The following is a 13,179-nucleotide window of genomic DNA, read 5'->3' on the forward strand; positions in this document are numbered from 1 at the left end:
AGAGGCAGAGAAATGCATTCTCTGATCTCTGTTACCAGGAAAGCAGGTTTCACCTTTGAAATTGTGCTTGAATATCAACCTTTTCACTCATCACTGTTTGATTCTGATTGTTTGTAGAGGAAATATTTGCATTAAAACTTTTCTGCCCTTTGCACCTAGCTTAGCCCTAAGGAGGCCATGATTTTAGATGACAAGAAATGCTTCAGCTTTCATCAGGTTAAATGCAATTTTATTTCTGCAACAGAAGTCTGGTTCTCCCCATGCTACTTTTATGCCAGTTTAACTCTACCGATTTTATTAGCTGCCAAGCTATGTGAGCTGTTCATGAAACACTTTCCTTTCTTTGCACTGCCTGCCAGGCAGTCACTGTCTTCTTGCCCTCAAAGTTCTCTGCAGTGATGGCTTTCAAAGGTGGGTCAGGCTCTTTTTCCTGGCTTTGTTACTGGTCTGTTTCTTCCTTAGAGGATCTTCTTCTTTTTAGTTGACATGGGAGTGATGAGGCCTCCCTTGTAGCAATGTAGTTCTGGAAAGAGTAGATGACGTATTCAAGTCATGTTTGGAGGTGAGTTGCTTATTTCAAAATAACACTGAAGATCAAAAGGCATGACAATGGCAGGCTAGGCCTTTTGTTTATTTTAGCACCTTATAATTTGCATATCAGTCTCCTCATTTGCCACGTGCTTGTTCTTTTCTATAAATACTAGGAGACTATTTAAATAATGCCTTATAGTAGGGGTCTGATCAGTTGATAATAAAGCTGGTGTTTTTTAACTGAATCTGTGCTGAGGTTAAACAAAAAAGTTTTCATTTGTCTTATAACAGAAGAGTGGACAGTTTGGTAACATCTCATAATGTATGCAGGCTTCATGTATGCTCATTAATTGGAGTCTAGGAACTGATGTCTATTCATGTCATCATACTAGCAGTTACTAAGGAACTGGTAGCTAATATCTAGTTCTCCTGCTGCCTATGGAGGTTGCATATAAATGTGACAGTTGTATGTGTGGTTATCCTACTTGCTAGAGCCAGGATGTGAACAAATGAAAGCATGAAGGGAGACATCCACAGAAACAGGTACAGAGCAGTATAATGTATAGGCTAAACGGCAGAGGTGGTAACGTGGTACCTTAAAGGCAGGAGAAAGGAATGAGAAGAAGAATTTATGATGAGTGCTATGGACTCTATAATCAGATTTTCAAATGTTTTAGGGCACTTGGAACAGTGTGTGAACAACTAATGATGGCTGTGAGCAAATTAGGATGGAGAGTCCACTGGGGTATGGACATAGTGAGACAGGCTACTTTTCTAAGAGGTAAAGCTGATGCCAGCTATCTTAAAGGGCTCATATAGGCAAGATGGCTGTGAATAGATATACTGAAGAGACAGCATGGATAAGAGAAAACACAAAATGGAGAGAAGATAAAATGGAGAAGACTAGAAGACTACCATAGCAGTTCTGGAGAGGGATGGGGCAGTTAATGGAATTCAAGAGAATGTCATACATAACCCTACACTATAGGAAGACAACAGATCTCAGTATAGTCCTGTGTAAAGTTTTTTTTTTTTTCCTTTTTTTTTTTTTTCCCCTAATTCACTATTCACTCATAGGGACAACTGCAAACAGAATTCTGCAATTTTGTCTTTTGTTATATTCTCTTGAAGCAAATTGTTTTAAAGTCTTCTTTCTGGTGAGTATCTGAGCAGTTCATAACAAATCATCCCTTCCAGGAGATCATTCATTATTAGACATATTGATGGCATGTTTGAATCTCTAAAGCGGTAATTTATGCTATTAGCTGAGTTGTCTTGATGACCTTCACTACACTAGTATTTTACTCATTCTTTCATATTCTTGTACTTCATACATACCAGAGAATAATTCATATCCTTGGTAACCTTTGCAAATGATTTCCCTAGAGGTTTTTCTTCATCAATACCAGAGAAAACTAACCCATTGTCATCATCCTCTAAAAAGTAATTAGCCATGAATAATTGCTCCTTCCTGACATCTTTCTAACTTTAAACTGAATTGATTTTTTTTTTTAAAGTAGATCTATTAATTGTGGAAGCATTAGGCTGCCTTCACACTTTTATTCTCTCATTCCTTATTCTCTGCTTTTGTTACAAGTGCTCTGGATTACATTTTGCTTGTCTTGTTTAATGTTGCTTGCTCAGTTCCCTAGCTTTATGATACTCTGAATTCCAGTCTGGTAGAATAGATTTTTCTATACAGTGTTATTAGATTCGATTTTGGAATACTTTTATTTTGTGAGTTATTTTCATGGAAGTCTTAGGCCACTTTCACAGGACATATTTTCTCTGACTTGCCCAGTAAGATTCCTGGTGTATCTCTGTCAAGCAAGATCCATGGCAGAAATACTCATCAGAGCTGTGGTCCCCTATCTTTTTGTAACTGATCCAGTCTAGGCTAGATGGGGTCTTTTGGGGTTAGGTAAAATACTGCCCAGGGCTTGGCGCTGTGGTATACTTGTGATATGCTCTGATGGTGTGATCCCCCCTCCACTTGCCTTCGGTCTGCTTGTTGCCTTGCTCAAACACTGGCTGTTGCACCCAAGGCCTTGCTCAGGCAGATAGTGGCCACTGCACTCTGGGCCTTGCTTATGTAGACAGCAACCACAGCATTGGCTCAAACTGGGTGCCAGAGAAACTGACAGACATCTTATTCAGCAGCTGAGAGTCAATAGAGCATGTGCCAAAAAAGCAGTAACTGTTAAGCCATCATCTTACCCCATATATAGTGAGCAGGCCAAGAGGCCTTTGAGCTCCTCTGCATGGCAGCTGGCTGCATGACAGGATCTCCCTATGGGCAAGGACACCTCTCAAGGTCACTTCTGCAGAAATCCCTTACTCCTTGTGATGGATTCCTTGCTACAACAGATCCTCGGTAAGTGAATGCTTGCTAATCTTTGTAAGCTTTGATAAGGTTATATCTTTGATTGTGCACACATACTCCTTGGACATAAACCGTTGCTAAGCCTGGGACTGGGCGTGGATGCAGCCTCACCTAGGCTCCTTACCTCTTCAGCTCAAGGAGTTTAGAAAGCAAGGGGATGCACTCTGAAATTTATGACTGAATGGGAGGGTCTTCCGAATGCATCCGACTAACCCCGTCCTCTATGTAGTAGCTAATCAAGCGTACGTTGCCATTGAGAATCTTTAGTTGCTGTTTTATTTATGATTAAGCTTTGATAGGTCACTACATTATATCAGTGAATGTATTGCTGCTCCTCTCTTACAAGTGAAGTGTATAATTTCATCTGTGACATATGCTTATGTCTAACCAGTGAAGCCAATAAATACTGTACCTGTTTTGCCAGTGTGTGGCTTAGCAACTGTTTTGTCTGTGCTAAAACCTTCGAAAAAGCTGTCTCAAAAATAAAAATGAGGAAGAGAAAAATATGTTCACATGCATTCTCAAGCAATTTCCCTGTTGGGAAACCATCTTTTCATCAGTTATGACGAAGCTTCTCCACTTCCCATGGAGGTCTTTTTCTAAAGATAGTTTATGTTGGAAATGTTTTTTCAATGGACTATGAGGGAGAAATGTGATTTCCTTCACCATAAGGGAACCCTTCAACCATACTGCTACACAGGGACAAAAACTCAGTTGTTTTAAACTGCTACAGCTCCATTGACTTTAATAGACCCATGCTTTTTTTTTTTTTTTTTTTTTTTTTTTTTAATAACAAGCAATGACGCAGGCAATATAGTGTTTTGTGTTCCATGTGTCTACTCCTGTGTTTCTGCATATGAGTATGAAATCTGTGTTTTTCCCTACTGAACTGTTTGAAATCTTCCTGATACTATTTGCTGCTTTATCTCCACCTCTCTTTCATGTAATACAACGGTGCTGAGGGTATAGTTCAGAAAACTTTGTATCTGTCTTAATAATATATATACATATTTTTTTTTTTACATATATATTGCTTGGCCTTCTGTATTTCTGGGCATCTTTCTCTGAAGTATATCTTCATCCACCTTCAATATATTTGTAAATGTTTGTTTTTTTTTTTTTTTGATCAATTCTGTTATTTTACTTATCTGGTTTGTTTGTTCTGTATAGTTATCTGACTAAATGACTATATCTGTGTTGCTCAACTTTCCCATCTATAATATAATAGATTAAAAAAAAAATCTCCTATAATTGCTTGGTCTCCCTGGCAGTTTATTCTCAATACTCTTTTTTTTTTTTTCATGTAAGTCCAGGTGATCTTGATCACAATGGAGCTGGAAGATGTGGTGGATTTTAATGGTCTCTTATTATTTTTCCTGGTAGCTTCTTATTTTTGTCAGCCTTCAACATGTCAGGTCCTCCTTAATTTCCATTAAAGTTCTACCTTTAGGACTGAACTCTTGCTTACTTAAATCCTCCAAATAAACTTTTCCAGAACTGAAAACATTTGCACTGCTCTATTACATGAACTATTTTTTTTTTCCTACTCTGTTGGATCCAAGCATCCAGTAGTCACTATTTTCCATTTTCTCCCTCTCTCTCTTATTTTATTTATTTTTTTTCAATCTGTAAGCATTGCTGTAGACTAAGGATATCTTAGCTGCTGATTTAAGTAGCTGCTTCATGAATCCTAATACTGTTTTCAGAATGACTTAGATACTCGTTTCTGTACATATATCAATGGAAATATAGCAATCTAGCATATTAGTTCAGGAATATTTTATACTCTCCTTTGTGTGTCTTAAGTATATTTTCCTTTTCTGTGTCTGCATTTCAACTTGTATCCTTGCTGTTGAACTACATCTTGTTGGGGTAGTGAATATTTTCCTGGACCATAACACCACATTGCTTGTCCCTATTTTTCTATCTCAGCCTTGGATTGTAATGCTTAGATTGAAAAGATGACTGCTTAGGTTGAAATGACAACTTCCAGAGAGATCCCCAGGGATCTCTAACCAGGCAGAATCTGTATTCTTCTATAGGGAAATTCTAGCTATATTTACAGATTCTGGTTATAAAGTTGCCACCCTAACAAGGCTTCTCTATATTAATAATGATTTGTCAAATTTACATACATATCTTTTCCTGAGTAGGACTGGCTGAACTTGGAGAACATTCAGATTATATAAATCATATGTGCAAGTGGGGAATGAAACTTGTCTTGAAGAATTTAAAAAATTAAATATGTTTTTCACTTTTAAAAAACTTTATTCATATAAAAATATACTGGACTGTATTAATAATGGACTCAAACACTAAGCAGTATCTTCATTGATTTATATCCCTCTGGCATAACTCAATCTACAAGATGTCAACAAACAGAATGTAAAGATTTTCCCGAATGCATGATCCTTTCATGCCACTGCAGACTCCGAGAGACTCCTTATTATTACTTTTGATCTCTGTAGGTCTTGATATTATGAAATCCTTCTGTAAACTCAGCTGCATGCACATTTTATCTGCACAGAAAACACTTAGGTTGACTTTACATTTTATTCCACCTTCAAAACTCTTTGTTCCTACCCATGCGAAATTAAATTTCTCAGGGGAAGTAGGATTGAAGCCTCAGTAGAAAAGGAAAATGCGAGGAAAATCCCCAATTGACTATACTGGGTATGAAAAAGTTCCATATACATCTTACCAGGAGTGTTATTTAACCTTAGATGCTTCTATATTGCCTTACATATAAGCTGATATTTTTCATTTGGACTAAGTACATCTAATTATTCCTACAAAAAAAAGGTAAAGTAAATGTGCATATAAATTGTAGATTAGGAATGAGGACACCCTGGTAAGTAATTCCATATATTTCAGCTACTTTTTTTCCTCCTATTATATTACTGGTTTAATTTTGAAGTGATATAATCCTTCTTTATACTTCTAGAATGGTTTGCATTATTCCTTGTTTGCTCCTTCTGAAGCCTCTGTATATGAAAGGTTATTTATTGCGGCACTAGCACTTGCTAAAACTTAATAGGAAAAATTCTTGTAAGCATCACCATGGTATTTGTCACAGTTGCAAGTAATAATTTTGTTTCCAAAATCTGTCTGCTCCTTCTTCTTCTTTTTCTTCCTTTTTTTTTTTTTTTTTTTCCTTCAGGAAAGATGCCCTGCTGGTATGAAAATTGCATGTGCTGAACTTGGATGGACAGATTAAAAACACCCAGAACCAAACTTATTCATGGAGGAACCAGGTGAAATTTCTTATTCAGGTAAATTTTCACTTTATTCAGGTGAAATTACTACTGTCAGCAATTAATTTGCCCCCCCAAATTGTTCTAGAAGGCATTTCAAAAGTTAATAACATCTCACAGTTCCTAGAAATAGTGCTGACTCTTCCATGTCACTGCAGGGTCACAATGTTGTCAGCTCCTGCTTTTAATGGAGTCTCATGATATTTGTTGTCTTATTCTTGAAGTCCCAGATTCTGGGGATATATCTCATATTTCATTTTTAAAAGCACAGGTTTATAGTTCTTGTGGTACCTCAGAAACCCTTGATAACTTGACCTGAGTGCACACTACAGTCTTAGCAACAGAGTTAAACAAAACGAAACGAGCATTCATGAGACTCAAAAAATAGTGTTTTTTTTGTTGTTGTTGTTTGTTTGTTTGTTTGTTTGCTTTGTTTTGTTTGTTTGTTTTGTTTTTTGCTTTTGGCTAGTTTTATTCCTTGGAAACTGTTGTAGAGAGAATTCATGACTTCTGAAATCTTATGGTTAGCAATGCAGAGTCATTAACAGACGGAAAAGAATAGTTTCCCTTAGTATTCCCTTTATTTTCTGGACGAGGGCATCGAGTGCACCCTCAGTAAGTTCGCAGATGACACCAAGTTAGGTGCGTGTGTCGATCTGCTTGAGGGTAGGAAAGCTCTGCAGGAGGATCTGGATAGGCTGCACCGATGGGCTGAGGTCAACTGCATGAAGTTTAACAAGGCCAAGTGCCGGGTCCTGCACCTGGGGCGCAATAACCCCAAGCAGAGCTATAGGCTGGGAGAGGAATGGTTGGAGAGCTGCCAGGCAGAGAAGGACCTGGGAGTGATGGTGGATAGTCGGCTGAATATGAGCCAGCAGTGTGCTCAGGTGGCCAAGAAGGCCAACGGCATCCTGGCTTGTATCAGGAACAGCGTGACCAGCAGGGCTAGGGAGGTGATCGTCCCCCTGTACTCAGCTCTGGTGAGGCCGCACCTCGAGTACTGTGTTCAGTTTTGGGCCCCTCGCTACAAGAAGGACATCGAGGTGCTTGAGCGGGTGCAGAGAAGGGCAACGAAGGGGTCTGGAGAACAAGTCCTACGAGGAGCAGCTGAGGGAGCTGGGCTTGTTCAGCCTGGAGAAGAGGAGGCTCAGGGGTGACCTTATCGCTCTTTTTAGGTACCTCAAGGGAGGCTGTAGCGAGGTGGGGGTTGGCCTGTTCTCCCACGTGCCTGGTGACAGGACGAGGGGGAATGGGTTTAAGTTGAGCCAGGGGAGTTTTAGGTTAGATGTTAGGAAGAACTTCTTCACTGAAAGGGTTGTGAGGCACTGGAACAGGCTGCCCAGGGAAGTGGTGGAGTCACCATCCCTGGAAGTCTTCAAAAGACGCTTAGATGTAGAGCTTAGGGATATGGTTTAGTGGAGGGCTGTTAGCGTTAGGTTGGAGGTTGGACTCGATGACCTTGAGGTCTCTTCCAACCTAGAAAATTCTGTGATTCTGTGATTTGCAGTAAAATATGCCTCTGCCTGGGTTTTGTGCTCAAAGCTCAGTGAAGCCTGAGTCGCATATTCTGCCTAGCAGCTTTTCAACACAAAGGCTATTTTGGCCATCTAGGCATGTCAGTGGCCAAATGATGGACAGAGGTTTAAACCACAGATATCCTCCAGGTTTTCTCGGTAACTATGGGCAACCCATATGTGACTTTATCTCTGCCACAACAAAATGGGACTGATATTATTTTGCCCTTTGCAGAGATGTTTTGAGGACTGACTCAAAATTAATATTTGAAGCATGTTCAGTTACTGTGAATGGGAGGGAAAGTAGATGTAGGTAGGAATTGGTGGGCAAAGTACGTGCCGAGGCAGAGTGAAATATTGTTACTTACCTTTGCTGAAATTGTGAGTAAAAGTATCTTTTCTGATACTTCCAGCTGCACAGGAATGCACTTAATAAAATATTTATGTTTGATATATTTTTATATATTCATATGTATTTATAGAAAAAAAATCCTCTGCAGTGTTAACTGAATCTCTTATCCCTTTTCCTCTGAGGTATGTGCTGCATGGTGTATTGAGGTTAGATACAAACTCTTGCTTTGAGGTGACCAAAATCTGTATGACCAGAGGAGTGTGCTGCAGCATACTGGCGGTGAGCACCAGCTGGAGGCTTCTCTGGATCCATGCATCCCACCTGGAGTTCAGGCACAGCTCACACAATGATGTGATGGGCAGCAGGGCTGTAGCTATGATTAAAGACTGATTGCTAACCCAGTTCCTGTCTGCAGGATTAGGTAAGTCAGCATGGGCTGCAAAAACAAGCATTTTGCCATGAGTCTCCTTGGCATGGCCTGATGAGTTCTGGTGGTCTTCTGCAACAGCCATCAGGAAGCAGTCAGATCCAAACTGCTTCACATCCTGCCAGCCTGTATCACAGGCTGATTTGCCTTCTCCTGTTTACAGGAGGTTTAGGTAGATAGATCCCAAGAGACAAGCTACATGCTCTTCTCTGTCCTCAGGCACATTCCTAAAAGTCCTCTATACATCCACCTGGGCCACCTTGCCATCGGGACTGGGACTGCTTATCACACAGCAACAGACACTTTTCCGCTTAGGGGTTTTAATACCTGCAGTTCTTCTTTGGTGACAACTCCAATCCTGAGATGCTGCAATGACCACAAGGCTTTCTTTAAAAAAAAAACAACACACATTACCTAATCATAGCTGTGGAGGAAAAAAGGTAACATAACGGAAAGTGGATTTTAAAACAACAAAGGTTTATTTGCATGTCTGTCTGACCTGGGCTACTGCCAAATGCTGATGGAGATACTAAATAGTCTTCCTGTTATCTGTCAGCCCTAATGGCTGCGAGTCGGCTATAACCCCTGTCTGTCTCCTTACCCACCTGTGAAACATGTACCACCTTCTGCAGGAGTCATATTTTATCATAGACCTCTTTTGTTGTCTCCCCTTCCTGCATTTGTAAAATCCCTACATGTTTGTTTGGAGGTCTTGTCTGAGGTTATTTCTTGGCTTTCCTCTTGGTTTCACAATTTCTGTGTCGAGCTTATACAATGACTTTTTCGAGTAAGTCATAGAATAACTGGGTCAAAACATGGTACTTGGGAATTAACACAGAGGCACCCAATTTCTGCCCCAATCTCTTTCAGTTTTATGAATAGCTTTTTGTTTTGTTTTGTTTTGTTTCTGTTTTTTTTGTTTTTTTTTTTTTGCTTTTGTGAATACTCACATAGTATTTTATGGCATCTGGTAAAAAAAAGAGTGTCTTTAACTGTTAAGGCCTTGTTTTATGGTACAGCAAAATAACACTTTACAAAATAAAGGCAAAGTTGCTAGCAGTTTTGAAATAGCATTTTTGCACCTCTCCAATATGCACGATTTCTTTTCTTATACTGTGAAATATTTAGGCAAAGGTTTTACTACAGCAATTCCCGGTTGGTAGTTTTGTGAGGCTGTGCTGCTTGCTGGAATCAGAAGCAAGTATGACGGGGGAAATCCTAGTCTGGTAGAAGTGCTGCCATGGACTTAAATTAAGCCAGGGCTTTGCCTGAAGTTTCTTCACAGCAGAAAGCCTGCTATAGGCAGAGAGGAAAGGATTCTGCTGTAGCCTCTTTTCAACTAGGGCTGGAAGTTAGCTCATCTAACTTAAGCTGCCTGTAAGTCCAGTACCTAGTCTAAACCAGTTTTCCAAGCTACCTTTATAATTAATGGAAGGAGATAAGCTCCAGAGGGCAATTCATGCTGCTTGTCTGAGACATCTACTTTAGGACTGGATCAATCAGTCTCTTCAGTGCTTTTCTTTCTTCACTCACTACAGGTGGATGCCAGACAACTAGCTTAGACCAGAAGTTTCTAGTTAGGGAGGTGAAGAGGATGCTTATTATCTGCATGGTGTCGTACCTGTGGAGTAGGAGTACAAAGTCCTGGAGGATCCCTGCCCTCTTGCTTTTTGTGATTAAAAAGGGAATCAATGTTTGGAAGTAAATTTGCCCCTTACTGTTTGCAAAATACTGTCCTTAGCTGTGAAGCAGTAGCGGCAGGCTTGATGTGGAGTAAGACAAAAATTAAAGCAGACTGCAGACATGAAACACAGATGCACAGCTTGTAACCAGCAATGCCTCTTGCCGTGGTTACCAAATATTCCTCTCAGGCACTGTGACTATTACAACTGCCAAGTTCAGTGTGCAGATCAGACCGCCAACCACTGTCAGCTTCTAGTCAAGGAGGAGACATAAATATAACATCCATAAAAAGGACAGTTTCAATACAAGCCAGTGTAGGCTTCATGCGTTACTGTGTTTTGTTACAGTGGTGTTTGTGGGCATTTGTTGCTCCACATCTTGCTATTTATAGCAGAATAACTGAAGGAGAGGAAGGCTCACAACAGCTGTCTAAACCCTTGTAAACGGCAAGGGGGCAGAGGCAGTGTCTACACTTGAGTTTGACAGGCTAAAGCAAAGTTAAAAAACAACCAAGCCTCTAAGTAGTGTTTGTCTAACTATTTTCAAAGATAGCATTTTGAGCTTTATATTGCTTTATTCAGTGATGTGTTTTAGCAGAGAAACAACAGGAATCACGTTGAGCTCATCTCAAACACATAAAATATTTTAGTATCTTTTCTTTTATCTCCCCTTTCAGATACAGCTCAGGAGAAATATGTTCCAAGTGACAGCATCTTTGACAACCTGTACTTTTTGTTCTACCTTTTGTTCTTCTTCCTATGAAAAGCCATGTGATGAAGATTGCTGGAGAACATTGATACCTTCCCTACTTATGAAAAATAAATAAATAAATAAATAAATAAATAAATAAATAAGAAGTAACTGTGTACTTCCCAGAGGGTCAGATTGAGTCTTCAACTGAAACATCCATTGAAAGGCTCTGCATCTCTGAAAACAGCCCAGAGAAGGACTTATCCTTGTCGGTTGTATCAAAACCAAGCAATAGGGCACTGAACAGAATTCTTTACTCTAGTGTTAACAAAATTTTTCACAATAAGCTAATAAGCCTATAGAGCACTGTGGAGTTGCTTTATGCTGGGTTTTCTGAAAATGCTTTCTCTTTTTTGTGCCAGTAAATGTTACTGTGATGCAGAGAAAAGCATATTCCAAAAACATATTCAGTGTTTCTTAAGCTCATAGCTATTGATTTCTTGAATTGGAACAACACCTTTTCATTTTAAGAATTTCAAACTTTTGATTTTTACCTTAATTGCACCTAGGTCCAAAGCCAGCTAGCACTTATGAATGTATTTAACTTTACTCATGTGACCAATGATAAGCTCAAATGCAATGAGAATTTGAGAGGCTTTTCCACCACCCTTATCTCTGGTAGTGGAGGCTCTCACAAGAATAATGAATTTTCTTTGCAGAATCCTAGTGAGATAAAGCAATGTTATTATCCCATTGTACAGCTGGGGGAAATGACACAGAAATTAAGTGCTTTTCTGAAAGTTCCCTTTGCAGTTAAAAAGAAAAGAAAAAAGGTTATAAGTCCAGAAAAATTCATTGTTTTATTTTAAGTTAATTGATCTTTCTGTCCCAAAGAGTTTTTCCGTGTATCCATACAAAGTAAGTGGTGCTCTTACCCGCTAGTGATCATTTATGATGAGAGAGCTTTGCTGGAAAATGGATAAAAACTGTCTTATAATGTGAACACTTGTCTCTGTGTGTGTATGTGTGTGTGTGCCTGTTTAAGTGCCTGTATTGGAGTTTAGAGTTACTAAAACAAAGTTTAGATACTCTATATTTCCTGGCAGGGCAGGCATTCCAAAGAACACTGAACACAGCAGACAAATCAGCAGAGATCATCAAGAGGCACTGAAGAAATACACACATTACATTTTCAAAGCAAGGTCATTGTTCATTAATATTGCTGTGGAGAGCTTAGCTACACATTGAATTCTTCACAAGCTCTACTTATCAAAATGCTTGATGCTCAAAATCATTGTCTGCATGTAGAGCAGCATGACTAGTCGTTCACTTACAGAGGTGAGGGAGCTGGCTGAGATTGTGAAAACTGTTTCAGCTTGATGATCTTCTTTTTAGATGTAGTATGGTGGTCTTTGAGGGTCATATCCTACAAACTGCAAAAGATCAGTAATGAGCTGTCTGAAACATCTCTGGGCAGAAATCAATGGATTTTTATGACAAACAACCAGAAAACAGAGTAAGGGCCACACCATCCACATGTCACCAGCTATGTACATCCACCAGCTATTACAAGAAAAAATGTTTTATACAGATCAGGAAGCAATTCTGTGGAAAAGTGTCTTCTTACATAAAAGACAATTTTTATACAAAACTTTCAAAATTTTGATATCCTCATCAATAGGAAAGGAATAGTGAGTGATGGAGAGGAAGGGGAAGATTAGGGTCACATGAATCCTGTATGATACAAAGAAGCCACAATGGTCTCTGACACAGTGGGACCAAAGGAAGGAAGAGATGCATATAGGTGCTAGAACTGGGGGAGATGGAGGAGGTGAAGGAGATGGAGGGGGAGAATGGGAAATCTTGGTTCAGAAGAGTGGACATGGAAGCATGAAGAAGCTATTATTTACCAGAAAGAAAGAAATACAGATTCTTGGTATACAGGAAGGAGAACTCCAACAAGTTGCTAAAACAAAGGACATGGGGAATAAAGCACACAGAAACTTTCTGGAGAGGTAAAGGAATCAAAGATTGCGAGTGCCTACAGTAAATCTGGGCTGCATAAGTAACAAAGTGTTCACCAGTTTATGAAGCAGTGTATCCTTGGATGTGCCTGTGCAATCAGGAGGATGGGGCAAATATCTCCAATAGTCAATGACTCCTCTCTTAGACAGCTCTGAACACTGAATAGGCCTCAGTCTCAATGCCTTCACTGGGAGAAGCTTTGAATGTAGCTCTCCAAGGCAAATTTGGTGTTAGGTGTTGGGAGCAGCTCTTACAGATTCCAGACCACAGTATTTCTGTTTCAGTGCTCAGGAGCGACGGTGGTGAAGTACCATAGTTAA

The 13,179-nt window shown here is 39.6% G+C and overlaps 1 long non-coding RNA gene across 1 annotated transcript; it reads left to right on the forward strand.

Annotated features, from left to right (window-relative positions):
- The first annotated feature begins 2,600 nt into the window (after positions 1 to 2,600).
- Positions 2,601 to 11,837, forward strand: LOC311429904. Its single transcript, XR_014688462.1, has 4 exons — positions 2,601 to 2,905; positions 6,075 to 6,186; positions 8,217 to 8,455; positions 10,821 to 11,837. It is a non-coding gene; the product is annotated as an uncharacterized lncRNA (long non-coding RNA).
- Positions 11,838 to 13,179: the final 1,342 nt, after the last annotated feature.

The sequence above is a fragment of the Aythya ferina genome (genome assembly GCF_964211825.1).
Source record: "Aythya ferina genome assembly, chromosome: 1".
Classification (NCBI taxonomy): Eukaryota; Metazoa; Chordata; class Aves; order Anseriformes; family Anatidae; genus Aythya; species Aythya ferina.